We start from the raw sequence: 13,287 nt of genomic DNA, 5'->3' as shown, positions 1-13,287 counted from the left end.
CAACAACTTCAAATGGCTTGGAAATTGTGCTAAGTTGCGAAGATAGGAATACCATGCCATTATCTTTCAAGCTTGGGTTTTCCTGTTCAAATAATGTTGCTGAGTAAAAGGCATACCTGACTGGGTTGGCTATAACACTCAGCATAGGAGTAAAACATATAAGGGTTTTAGGAGACTTCAACCTCGTGGTCTCCTAAGTAAAAGGTGACTTTGCACTAAGAGAGCAAAGTTTGGTAGCTTACAAAACTTGCACGCAAAAGGTGGAGTAGAAATTCCAGACCTTCAATGTGGAGTATGCCCAAAAGGAGTGAAAACAAGTTCGCTGATGTACTGGCCACCCTGGGATTCTAGATGCCATTTAAAGGAAAAGGGACTTTGATAAGGGTAAGTAAGTGAGAACATTCCATCATAGTGAAAATATGTTCCCTGAAGAACTAGAACAGAAAGATTGAAGAAATGAGATAAAAGGGAAAATAGAAAGTGGAGACATGAAGGAAGTATCAAAGAGCTAAAAGATTACACTGTGATAGAAGGAGAACTATACAAGAGGCTACCCGAAAGGATCCGGTCCAGATGTATCAATGGTAAAGAAGGGAAGCTGAGGTTAGAAAAACTGCACGACCAGATCTGTGGAATTGCAAAGAAAATTAGTCTATATAAAAGGATGCAGCGCATGAGGTACTACTGGCTAAATATGAACAAAAAGGCTGCAACTATACAGGAATGTCAAAGGTGTCGGCTTTCAGTGGGCAAAGAGGAAAGTTATGCTGTGTTTGTGACAGAAGATTGGAGGATCCCATTCATGGAATACTTGGCTCAAGGGATCCTACCAACTGACAGGACATTGGAACACCAGCTCAGGAAACTTGCCATCAGATACTTCTTATAGAACGGAATCTTGTTCAAAAAGGAGTACAACGGGGATTCTCTAAGATGCCTGGGGTCTAGAGAAGCTAGAGAAGTAGTTAAGGAAGTCCACTTCGGTGACTGTAGAAGTCACCCAGGAAAAAGAAGACTTTATAAGCCGCTGGTGCAGTTAGGGTACTATTGGCCTACAATGAAAAGGGACTCCGAGGAGTTGGTTAAAACGTGTCGTGCATGCCAAGTACTTGGAGACACAATCCACACTCATCCAAATGTGCTGCAAGATATGACAACATCATGGCCATTCCATACTTGGAGACTTGACCTTATAGGGACCATAAACCCTCTTTCTAATGGCTATATATGGATCTATTGGGGTTTATGCCCTAAAATCTAATTTATTGGCATGTCATAAATAATTAAATTGTTTACTTATATGAGACTATTTATAAATGAACTAATGAGACATTATCTTAGTCCATGAGGTGCATTGTATGTGATTTATGTGATTTAATCATAGAAGATGTAAATCACAAGTTCCTTGTAAACTCAAAATGTAGTTCGTAGTCGGTGATGAAATTGGGCGTTTCATCTGCGAAGACTATAACATATCAACTAAGATGATTTGTCTTGATTATGGAAGTGGAGACTTCTAGTTGGTATGTTGATATGTTTTAAGAGTTAAGACATATAGAATTGGACCGCTGTGAGATTTATTATTCTCCTAACGACTGTCAAATGAATAATAAACTCACGACTTCTATTTACATGAACTCTTAATCCTGAGAGAATAATGGACCTGATCATGAGATGTAGGTTGCTTTGATATATCAAGAGTGAGATCTATTAGTTACGATCAAAATCTCAGTATGTTGGGTAGCCACATTTAGTGTTGATGAAACATATATTTTCAAGATGAAATTCATAATCTCTTAACGGAGATACAAAATATTCTCTTGAGATAAGTTTAATGAGTTTTGTTATTCAAAGAGTTGGGCCCAACCACTTTAGTAAAGAGTTACTAAAGTATATATTTATGGAATTGAATTTCATAAATATATGATGAATAACTTAAATGATTAAACCGGGTACTTAAGGATTAAGATGTAATAATCTTCAAAGTGGCAGTCTATATTCATAATTTTGTATTACTACGAATATTTTATGAAGGGGTTGCATGTACAGTAAAGTCTTGAGATATAATTTATAGATAAGGCCTAGAGTGCAACTATATTTATATAGTGATATTAAATATAATTAATGGTAACTTTGGACTTGTCAAGAGTTAACAGAAAAACTCAAGGCCTATTGGAGCTAGTGTCTTATTGGTCCCTTTAAGTCCCACTCTAAGCCACACACAAGAACCCAATTGGAATGGCCCAAAAGGCTAGCCTAATTAGATAATCAGTTATATATAAGAAGAGAAACATACAGAATTTCATTAAGGTTTTCATGAGACATTTTCATTAGAGTTTTCATACAAGGAACGAAATGGTTTGTATGTGAATGTTGGACACTTTCCTATTCTCTCTTTGATGAAAACTGATTAAGAGACCACACATCTTGGGCATTAAGTGGAATTAGAGTGAAGATTAAAAGTATTCCCAAGTGCTTCTGATCTTCAGTTTTGAATTTCATCGCACCAATGTATGCTCTCTTGTTCTTAAATTCTAAAACTTACATAGTGCATATTATCGATTGTGTATGAAGTAGATCTGTTAAATTTTCGCTGCATATGTTTTGTATGCGATACAAACACGTGATTTTCCAACAATTGGTAGCCACCGAGTATTTTTCAAAATGGGTAGAGGTCATCCATTTGAAAAAGGCCTATGGAACAGTTGTGGCAAACTTCGTTCGTTAACAAATCATTACACGGTTCTGGATCCCTAGGAGGCTAATCATTGACAATGGAACCCTGTTCATAAACAAAAACATGAAGAACCTGACCGAGGCATATTACATCAAGCATGGGAGGTCCATACCATATTATCCTCAAGGAAATGGTCAGGCAGAGGCTACTAACAGGGTGATACTGAAGATCCTTAAAAAAATGAAGCATGAGTATAGGGAAAAATGGAGTGACCACCTAACAAATGTACTCTGGGCATGTAGGAGCTCCTTGAAGACAACCATAGGATTTTCACCATTTTCCCTAGTTTATGGGACAAAAACCATCAGCCCTGTGAAGCCAGTCATCCCTACGCCAAGAGTAATACTCGAAGAAATTCAAGAAGGCACAAATGACACAAATAATGAAAGGAGGTTGGCAGATCTGGAAGGCTAGAGGAAGAACGAGAGTTGGCCAAAAGAATGAGTCAAAGGTACCAGCAGAAGATGGCTAAGGCATATGAACAGACGGTACACCTAAGAGCCTTCATGGAATAGCAGCTGATGTTAAGAGCAACAGTGCATATAAGGAAGAATGTTTTAGGACCCTCCAAGTTTGCTCTAAAATGGGAGGGACCCTATATCATCAAGAAAGCCCACGATAGCAGATATTACTACCTCACGAAGAAAAATGAGACCATCCTAACAGACCTTATAAATGGGAAGTGGCTAAAACAGTACTATCCGTGAAAGGAGGAGATTTCAGTACACCAAGACCCTTTTTTGCCAACTCTCCAATCTATTAAGTGTTTCATCATTCTTTGCTTTTTCTAGCTTTATTTAGTTTCTATTTTTATGTCGTTTAGGAGCCCATGGTAGGACATTGTATGATCCTTACTATCTTTGTCAAATCCTCCTATGTTTCTTAGTATGGCAACTATATTGTGTTTCAATGAAATCTTCTTTTCTTTTTTCTTTTTCTTTTTTTAAAATCAAGCTCTGGCTAAAATGTACAATTGCGCAGTATTACATAACCCGAATGTGGGCAAATTTGGGAAGGGTACCTGGGTCAACGCAAAAAAAAAAAAAAAAAAAAAAAGGAGAGGAAAAACCTTAGCGTATGACCCAGGGCTCATATCACAATTAGTTCAAGTACATGACCTGGGACCATGGGTAGAAATAAGCGCATGGGATACCCAGCCCAGTACTTGTCCAAAAGGGCTCTACCTGGTTCATGACCTGAGACTTGAGAAAAAGAGGAACGTCCAATTTACCCAGTTTAGTACCTGCGCAAGAACACAATCACTAGGGTACCTGGTTTGAGACCTACTGCAAATTTGTAGGGACCATGGCCCAAGACTTAGCTCAAAGAAAAAAAGCAATAAAAAAGAAGAAGAGTAGAATACACATTGTGAGTAGATCTACATACTATTATAGTCAAAAGTAGCATTCAAAACAGAGAAATAAAGATAAACTTAGACAGCCTCAATTGTGAACAAAAAAAAAAAAACTTATACATTTGAACTACTAAAGAAAAAAAAAAGGCAAGGAGCTAAGGTATAAGGCCAGCTAGCAAAAAGCTTTCTGAGGAAAGTGCAGGAACAATTGAGGAAGAAAAACCAGTTGTTTTTTAACTTTCAAGTCCTGCAATGCCTTGTGAGCGCAAGCTAAGGCCTCCCCAGCAGCAATGATTTCAGCATTAAGGTCCTTAGAGGCCTATCTCTAGAATAACATGTGGGCTAAGGAACACAAGTACTCCAGCAAAAAGGATAGATTGAACTTGGCTTCTATAAGATCCCGCACCATTCTCCTCCACTTCAAAAGCCTCTCCTTGGATAAGGAGTCAAGAGAGAAACCCCTTAAGGAGATTAGACAGCACATAAGAGCTCCATCAGGATGTTGCCCATAAATACACCTCCCTTGAACCCCCTGGTGAAGTCCCCATGGGTTTTGAATAGTCCCTCCAACAGTGGCAGACCCTCAACAGGCACAGAGAACCGCAGAAAGTTGCAAAAAGGAGGCCCAAAGCGGTGAAAATGGCTCACAGGGAGGCTGTTGAACTCTAAGGAATCAAAGCGTGACAAGAAAGTAATGAGCCCTGAGCCAGGATCTGAAACAGTCACCCCTGGAGCTTCCTCCATTACCGTGTCTCCACTCTCAAGAATTGGAGAACCTTCAACCCTTCTGACAGTCTGGGGGGTCCCTACCTGAGCTTTAACAACCTAGACATTGGGAGCAAGTTCCACAAATACTTCAATAACTACAGGTTCAGGATCCTTAGCACCTGTGTCAGCACCTACGAAAGCAGATAAAGTCAAAAGGGGAGGAGGGAAAGAGGAAGAAATAAAGATGGAAAGGTAAGAGAAGGCTAAAGAACCAATATTAGCTCCCTGTGGTAGAGCGTCCTCCTAATATAGGGCATCCACATTAGCTATTATGGGAGACTCCTTCTCTTAGTCCTCTGACTTACTGGAGGACTCTGCGAAAGAGCACAAAGTGCGTTGGAGAAAAGGTGAAGAAAATTTAGCAAAATTACTAAAGGAAGGGAAGAATATCGGGGGCTTCGCCACAAGAGGAAAAGGCAGGGAAGAAGTATGGAAGAAAGAGAGGAAAGATTTGAACTAAAGGAAGAGGGGAAGTATGACGATGGTGAACAATACATACATTTAGAACCCTCTAATTCCAAGGAAGGGGTGGCCTTAGGGACAGATTGGGCACTGGTTTGACCTAAAAAGGGAAAAGAAACAAGAAATCTCAGAAAGAAAGGATAAGGGAGATACGAGTGGGTGTTAACAAAGAATGGATGAGGCTTACCCACTTGTGTAGATGAAGACGGACCCCCCCAAAGACTCTTTGCCCAACGTAGGCTCAGTTGTGGGCTCAAGTGTCACAGTTTTGGTAGGACTAGGAGTTTGCACGGGCTTGGGATCTTGGGGAATAAGAGGCTAGAGAGCTTAAGGGTCCTGAACAACCAAGGAAGCAAAATGCAGAATGGGTTGGGCACCCTTTACTACCTGCCCGACTTCCTCAGCCACGCCACCATTAGGGGGCTCCATTTCCACACCTAAGGCAGCAGCAGATTAGGCTGTCATCACTTCTTTCACTAAGGCCCCACTAGGCGCAGGAGGAGGCACCTCGACCTACAAAGGAAAAGAGGAGTATGTGGCAGAACATCACAAAAATGCATATGTACATAGCACCGGAAAAGGAAAGAAAGCAAATAGTAAAAGGCACAAGTGGGAGAAGGCCATACCACATCATCACTAGAGAATTGACTTTTACCCCCTTTGGGTTCTGACTTGCGCTTGGACTGCAAAAGAGAAGTGAACATCCATTAGTTAAATAAAAAGAGGAGAGACACAACAAGAACAATGAACCAGGACGGGCAGATGTCAAAAAAAAAATTTGAAAGAAGCCTTGCCCTTCTCTCTCTCTACAGGTTCTTCAATGGTCTTTTGTCTACTATGGGTATGCCAAAATGGTCCTAAAGGAGACCGGGGTGTGGTGTCAAAGGACCCCGAAGAACCATGGGCTGAGGAACTCACAGGAACCTGAAAGACAGGAAACTCTACCTTAGTCTTCACTCTGATCTTTGGGATTAAGGGATGGCCAACTTCCTTTCCAACTGCAGATGGGCCCACTCCCTCGTGCTCCTTAGAAAGGACTAACTGCTTACAAGACCTAGCAGTCTTCCTTTTCTTTGTCTCAGGGCCAGTCTCAGTACCCTCCATGCTTCCTACAAGCTCAGGTCTTTTGACAGCTTCCCGTTTAATCTTCTTCTCCTTACCTTTTCCCACAGGAGTAGCAGCACCAATTTCCTCTACAACGCCTCTCTTGATTGGCACACTAGAAGAAGTGCTAACAATAAGGCCACACCCTGACCAAGCGTTAGGAAAATCATTTGCATAACATACCTAACCACCCCTAGAGGCATGCCACTTCACAAATCTTGCTTTGCTACTCATGACAGTAGACATAATGCTAGCAGTAGGAAGGGCCACATGTTTGTTGAAGGTAGGAGCAGAGAAAAGACTAGGATCAGGAACCCTCCCAATCTTACCAAAACCAACAAAATCTGAGAAGGACTTCTGAACTCTTCTCTAGTAGCTAGTAAAGCCACTGAAAGCAAAGATTCCCCTTTGGGAGTTTGGCACCTCAAATTGAGGGCTCCTCCGTAACCAATAAGAAAAAGTATGGGACCTTAGAAATGGATCTAGGGAAGGAAAAGAAGGCACTACCTCTTTGAACACTGGCGGGATGTCTTGGTCAAAACCAAACTGCCTAAGGACTCGGTGTGCTGAGTAGTGAGTGTACTTGGGACCACTCGATGAGGGTACTAAAAGCCACGAGGGATTGATACAAGCCACATAGGCCAAGCTGCCTTCATCTCCCCTACGCAAATCAAAAGTATTTCCCAAGTAGATAAGGAAAGAAGCCAACACAGAATCGCAGCCGAACTTGGGACTGAACTTTCGAGGAGAATGCCAACTTAGGTGCCCTGCCTGATCAAACATCTCCACCAAATTGAGACTGCATCCCTTTTAGTTGGACCAACGAAAAATAGGGGGTGGCTATTAGTAGAACTGCCACAGAGACCCTTAATCACATGTGGGGATCCTTGGAACTTATCCTTCACAAACTTCAAACTCCTGCACTTCGCCAAAGTAACAGGAGAACGGTCCCACATGAACACCTGGAGAATGGCACAGTGAAGGGACGAAGTAATAGCATAGCTAATTGGGAGTAAACATGGCCTAAGAACATGGGGGCTAAAGGATACTAAGCACCCCGGGCCAATCTTATTGTTAGAGGAAAGAAAACAGACTTAACCCCGTATCCAGAAAACTCACTGAACAAGAACTTACTGAGCTAAAGTGCCAGAAACTCGGCTCACCTAACTGCCTTGTCCTTCTCTCGAGAAAGGTTCATGACCCACTTACCCATTTTGGCTGGTTTCCTACCAGAAGAAGCAGTACGCCCGTCGAAGTGACTGAAAAGTTTGTCTTCGACCTCGAGATCCTCGCTAGAAAGGTTGATATCAAAGGGATTCTCATCACCAAATACTGGGAGGAGAAGATTATTAACCACTTCCTCCAAAGTGATAGTGAGCTCACTAATGGAGAAGAAGAATGTGTGGAGAGAAGGACACTAGCAGCGCACTAAGTGTCTAAGGCCCGTAGCATCCTTAAAACCTTCAAGGTTCTTGGAAATCGATACTGATTTCAAGATCCCGGCACGCTCCAAACAACTAATGAATTCGCCATTAGAAAGCTCCCTATCCACCCAAATGGGCCAGCCGGTAATCTTACTAGGAACGAAGTCGAAAAAAATGGGAACCGCCTGAAGAGATCCTTGCCTAATCTGCAGATCTAAAATCTCCCTTGGATCTAGGACCGAGCAAAACTAGCAAACCTAGATTGGCTAGAGAACACCCAAGTATGAGGGGAAGGAAGGGCTTCACCGTGAGACACCTGAGGAAAAAACAGGTTGGGGGTGTACCAAAAATCCCGTAAAAGGAAGGTTGGGCGCTCCGCAACCACTTGCATCTCCCCCTGTGCAGACCCAAAAGAACTTTCACTCTCAGAAGAGCTGGAAGTACGCTCCCTCCTTTTTCGTGAGGAAGAAGAAGCCATAGAACGGCAAATGCAATAGGAAACATGGGTTAAAGGAGTGAAGGACAAAGAAAAGGAAATAGAGAAACAGAAAACTAGAAGGAAGAAGATAAGTTTGGAAATAAAATCTCTAGAAAGTGAAAAGAAAGTTTGAGATGGCAGCAATAATGGCACAAAGAGTAGTTGGAGAAGATGATGTATGTAAAGATGCGCCAGTTGCCAAAATTTAATTTTATGAGGAAAAGTTAATGGCAGTTATTAATGGGAGTTACGGGGAATAAGGAAGTTTTACTCAAAAATTCAACTGCCACGTTCCATGCAAAAGGGGGGAGTTGCAAAAGAAGTGTAACACGTAAATAAAAAAACAAGATACCTAAGGATGGCGGGGAAAAGTAGGATCCTGAGGGAAGAGGAAAAGGGACCCGAAAGTCAATCATAATAGCGGGGAAGGAACTCCTATAGAAATTAAGATTTTGGTCTACTCATGCATGGGCTGCAAGCAACCCACATGCTCGGGGAGCTAAATGTTGAGGTCCAAAAAATCACAATGTTGTACCGAATCCCAAAAAATAACACAAGGGGTTGAAATCATGAAGCATTTGGATTTCCTATAAAGGAAAAAAGGAGAGGCCCAAACCAGTTAAGGGTCCATAAAGAGAAACCCGGGTCTATGGATGGGCAAGTTTCAGGCCCCATGAAATTAAGGAGAGAAAAAAAGGCCCAACCTAGCCCTCAAAGGTCAAGAAAATTGCTGGGGAGCCCGGGAAAATAACTAGGCTAGGATACTTGGGAATTCCCAAGAACCTGGGATCCTCGGGACGGGCAACAAGGCCAAGTTTGGATTAAGACAGTTTCGGATGGATGCCAAGAAACACAAGGAAAGAGAGCAGATATGTCTCTATCAGTCACCCAATGTTGTAGAAAAGAAATCAGAAGACTTGGGAACCAACAATTCATGAACAAGGGGCTAGTACCTCGGGGAACCTAGAAAGAAGAACCATGAAGGAAGATGGCTGAGAAACTTTCAACCTGGCAAGAAAGAATCACCTCACTTGGGAAAAATGACAAAGGGAAAGGTAGCCAAAAGTTGAGTCTGAAAATATGAGATCTAGAAGCCTTAAAAAAAGAAAGACCAAAGGTCAACTCTTTAGGACACCCTAGAACGGAAAGTCAACAGGAGGCTTTTGAAGAAGAAACCCCAAAAGAAGAAAATAATGAGGAATGAGGAAGGGAACAACCACCAAAGTTGCTAGCACAACATTGGTTCTGGTACCCAAAGGAGCAAATGAAGGGAATCAGTGGTACCCTAGAAACCCTAGAATGTCACTATAAAAGGAGAAGCAGCCAACAGTGAAACAACATTTAGCAACAGTGAATTAGAGTAAAATCCTTGAGAAAAGCTTTGTCAGAATTCAAAAAAGGGAGAAAAAAGAGAGAAATACTGCCTGGTAACCTCGAATAGCCACTAGAGAACACACTTGGATTCAAAGGGATTCAAACTTTGCAAATCTTGAAGGCCTGAAGAGCCATTTAAGTCTATGATTTTTTAACTTATTTGAACCTTATAACACGTCCTAGTGGGCATAGTATATTACACAATTAAGAAAGGAATGGAATAGTCTACATTGTTTTAAGGATCCCTAACGTTTTATTTTGTGTCCTTCCTTACCACTTTGTTTCCTTTATTGTTTCTTGTTGTTCAATGCATATATATTTCTTATTTGTTAGCATGTATGTGTTGTAGGATTCGTGCTCTGTGCACCACCTGGTTCGAAATCAACCCAATTAGTTGTGGTGAACCAAGTCCAGTCCCTTAAAACAATCAGTATTGGGCCCAGGATCCTTGTTTCTACTTGGACCTATGTCCTAAAAAAAAATAACCCACACACCCTTGAAATGTTAACAATGTATGCTTTACTTTCCCGTTCTGCATGCTAGCATTGTGCATGATGTATGTGTGTGTGTGTGTGTGTATGTGTGTGTGTGTGTGCTTGTTTGTGGACGATCATGCACTTTGTATGATGGACTCTCATGGTTGGAAGAGCGACCCTCTTGTAATCATGGGTGCTTTTAACCTTGTAGTGTGGGTATGCGCAAAAGGCGACTGCTGTAGGCACATATTTAAGCTATATTGTGGGCATGATCATTGTGGTGTGATTGTCTTGATCCATGTTAGCTAAGTGACACTGGTTTCCCCATGTATGTGACACACATCAATGCATTAAATGCTTTGGTGAGTTTTGGCTTGCCCTAGTACAAACACGCTATTGCACACCGCATACACAAGAACGAAACCTTGTCAATGCGCCATAGTGCACCAAAAGCGAAACTCTGCCGAATTTTTGCCGTGAAAATGGGGCACCTTCATTGCCATATTCTCAAAGTTCTTACAGTGAAAGCTTGGTGAGAATAGTGTTTTATGTGCTATAACGCACCTAAGGCGAAGTGTTGCTGGATTTTTGCCACGAAAATAAGGTGAAATGCTGCCGGATTTTCATAGCAGAAATTTGGCAATGATTCCAAAACATACTAGTGAAGCATCGATCAAGAACACACCCTTCTGGAATCCAAACCTCAAAGCCTAATTCCAATAAAGCCCCGAAATCTAATTCCAATAGTTCAATTAAGATTTTACCAACACAAAGGACTGTTTAAGGACAGGCATTGTGGGATGCCTAACATCTTCCCCACACGTAATCAGACTTCTGAACTCAATAATCAAGATTTTTTATCCGTCCATATTAGATTAGGAAAAACGACATTTTTCTTAACCTAGGATTAGTAATAAAATTAAATAGAGTCAGGTGACCAATCACACCTTAGAAAAAAGATCAATTATTGGCAGCAACTTCACTTACCTTTGGCAATTAGAATAAAATTGACTTGATTGAGTCATACACCAGAGGTCCTTCACCCTTTTCTTCATAGCACCCGAGCTCCACAAGGCCCCGCCTCAAGGACGCACGTGAGCGTCGTCGCAGTGGGTGGTCAACTGTCACGAGGCATCGACAAGTTTAAAGGGGAAGAGTTGGAGATTCTAGTTTCTAACTATTGATTATTAATGAGTAAGATTTATACTCAAGCACCGATTTAAAACTTGTGGATTACCTATATGTAATGTCTTACTTTTTGGTTCATATGTGAAATATGTCATTTTTCAATGATGGTTTTCATTCTAATTCTCTACTTATATTTATTGTCAGTTTACTCATTATCTAGAAAATGTGAATATGCATATCAATCAACCCAATTTACTGACTTCCAATCAACCCTTGGGCTTCTAGTTAAGCATATTATTCAGAACATGAAATGGGATATTAAAGCTAAAATGGGGCTCACTATTGTAGTTGAAAATACCATGCTTCACAAAGTTCTAAGTTCTAGTCGGAATTTTTTATTGTTCCCTGTTTTTTGCAAGTTGTGAAATCTACTTGAGGGTGTTGGCTCTGTTTTTTTCAAAATGTGTAGACTTTTTGTCTTGTTTATTAAAAAAAATCTACTGAATTATCATAAGGATTAAAATGTCTCATTTTATTTTCTTTTGAGTGTGTTTGTATTAATTTCTTTAAGTCAAAAGTTAATGAAATGGTCTTTTATCATACTATTATGTACAGTTGTTATGGGATCTTACCACATACTTCTATAACTTTATTAATTGCTTTGATAATTATTAAGGTGCTAGGTAGTGTAATAATTTAATTGAAGAGTTAAAGTTGCTAATTCATTTTCCTTGACCCATAACCCAGCCCACAAATCATCCAAGAGGCTTTGGTTTAAAGGACCATCATTTTGACAAAAGACTACATAGCCGGCCGACTTTACCAATTAGCATCATCATCCAAAAAATTAGTGAGGTCTTTATGCAACAATTAGCATCATTATCAATTAGGTCATGTAGTTCAATGTTTTATACACTAATATGCATCATTTACATTATTTTTAAGGATTGTCTTAGCTATTAATATCATTTTGTGTTATCTAAACTTTCAGTCCAAGCTCACTCAAGGAAGCCCAAGTTTACTAAAGAGTAAAACAGAATGAGCTAGAGATAGATAAACTTTTTTGTGATATATGCTCTCTTGATTACATGTTAACAGGAAAAAAAAGCTTTGTTTAATGTAGTTATTGACTTGCATATTTTGTGATTTTAAATATTTTAAATGATTGTTAGTAATACTATGGTCTACTTGTAAATTATCCATGTCCAAGTTTAGACTATTTCTAAAGTTTGTTGTCTCTATTTTAGTTTTAAATTAAACTTTTCTTGGTTAAATAAATATTTTTAAAAAACTAGTATTATATTTGTGTGATGTACGCATATTGGTTGCTTCCTCTAGGTTTGCATTACTTGTTCTGACATAAGAGTTGTTAACACTGCGTAATATGTTTTGCTTTGTAATAATAAAATAGGTGTACTTGGGATGAATCTGCATATTCTAGGAGACATCTTTCTTTAAATCTTTTAGAAGATCCCAATAACGAATATGATAGGATCTTCACATATAAGTGGTGAAGATAGTGTTACACAAACTCAAGTATTTAGCCAAATGTCTCTACCCTAAGTTGAATCCACGGCTAGGAAAACACAACGTAGCGCCAACTTATCCATCCAAGAAGACAATCTTCTTGTGTCTACACTTATCAGTGTTAACTAAGATGTAGTAAAAAGTGCAAAAAAAAAAAAAAAGGAACTCACTGAAATAAAATTTTAGAGTACTACCACAAGTGAAAGGCCTTTGAGTCTACGTGTACTCAGACTTCACTAATGAATCAGTGGTCAACGATTCAATAATGCACCAATAAGTTTTGTGGGTATTTGTCACAAACTGATTCAATGAATCAAAGTGGTATGATTGAAGAAACCAAGGTACATCTTACAAAGAAATTTATGTTAGTTTGATAATTTGTTCAAAATATTTCAAGATACTAATTATAGTTTTTTTGTTAGTTTTTCAGGTTGATAAAGTAAGACAATAAATTT

The sequence above is a fragment of the Castanea sativa genome, chromosome 3, assembly GCF_040712315.1.
Source record: "Castanea sativa cultivar Marrone di Chiusa Pesio chromosome 3, ASM4071231v1".
Classification (NCBI taxonomy): domain Eukaryota; kingdom Viridiplantae; phylum Streptophyta; class Magnoliopsida; order Fagales; family Fagaceae; genus Castanea; species Castanea sativa.
The sequence above is the reverse complement of the archived record's forward strand: the minus strand, read 5'-3'. Positions refer to the sequence as shown.